The following is a 1,315-nucleotide window of genomic DNA, read 5'->3' on the forward strand; positions in this document are numbered from 1 at the left end:
GCATGCTACAAGGAGATGGGCACAGTAGGAAGAGGTGTGAGAGCTAGAAAAAGGGCGTGCACGCTAAACAACAGTATGCACCCTATACAAAAGGATATGTACACTAGGAAGGGGTGTGCGCACTAGGAAAAGGGTGTGCACTCTACAAGGAGATGGGCACCATAGGAAGGGGTGTGCGTGCTAGAACAAGGGTGTACACACTATAAAGAGGTGTGCACGCTAAAAAGGGGCGTCCACATTAAAACGTGGCATGGTCAGCGGCACAATAGGGTCAAGTTTCAGATCTGTATTACATTGGCTCATGTCAGGACTGGAGAGGGTTAAACCAGGCTGCTCCTTGGAGGCAAGGATTCTGAAGCTTCGTCTGACATACTTTGGATATGTTGCAAGGAGGGACCAGTCATGCTTGGGAGGGTGGAGGGACAGCGCAGGAGGGGAAGGCCCTCTATGAGGTGGATTGATTCAGTGACTGGGGTAATCCGGATGGGTGTGTCAGAGGCAGTGCGATTGGCACAGGACAGAGCAGGGTGTAGGGCTGTTGCACATAGTGTCGCTACGAGTCGCAGGCGACTCAACGGCACATAACAACAACGTGTCAGGATGGTTTTTTGACTCCAGAAGATAGTTATATCTTACGAGTCCGTAAAACTCAATCACTTTTGTACACGGAAGAATTTCTCCTGAAGAACTATGAAGTATCTGATGTACGACTTATCAGTATATATACTGTTTCTAGAATCAGGAGATCGGGATGACAAAGGGAAAGTGAAGTGAAACAAAGATCCTCGTCCAGGAGAAAGCACAGTCCGGAAAAGGTTAAGGCGCAGTCAAACCTGCGCAGACGCAGGAGCTGCTTTGAAACTCAAAGCTGAGCAGGGCGGGACTGGCGGAAGTCATCAGTGACGACTTAACTTGGCCAACCTCAGCCTTGTACTCGTCGTCTCCCACATGGTCTAGCGGTTAGGATTCCTGGTTTTCACCCAGGCGGCCCGGGTTCGACTCCCGGTGTGGGAACGCCGATTTACTTTTACATATTGAAGATCCAGACCGTCTTTAAAAGGAAAAAATAAAATAAAAAATCAGTATATAAAAATAAAACTAGAATCCTGTTTCGAAAGTAGGGAAGAATCTGAAAGTGTAACAATGAGGTGTTCTCAGAGCGACTCCAGGAAGAAAATGGAAATACCTGTGTGAAGTCAGCGCGTAAAGGTTGCATAGTGGAATGTACTTGGAGGGGTGAGGAGGGATTGTGCACCAGGGAGGGAGTGTTTCTTTTACTTTTCAAAGAGAGGGGCGAACGGGGGGCGGGGGGGGA

At 48.6% G+C, this 1,315-nt stretch overlaps 1 non-coding gene across 1 annotated transcript; it reads left to right on the forward strand.

Moving 5' to 3' along the window:
- Positions 1-942: 942 nt before the first annotated feature.
- On the forward strand, positions 943-1,014 carry TRNAE-UUC. The gene has a single exon. It is a non-coding gene; the product is annotated as a tRNA-Glu (tRNA).
- Positions 1,015-1,315: the final 301 nt, after the last annotated feature.

The sequence above is a fragment of the Elephantulus edwardii genome, unplaced genomic scaffold, assembly GCF_000299155.1.
Source record: "Elephantulus edwardii isolate Elephantulus edwardi_28Jun2011 unplaced genomic scaffold, EleEdw1.0 scaffold00036, whole genome shotgun sequence".
In the NCBI taxonomy this organism is placed as follows: Eukaryota; Metazoa; Chordata; class Mammalia; order Macroscelidea; family Macroscelididae; genus Elephantulus; species Elephantulus edwardii.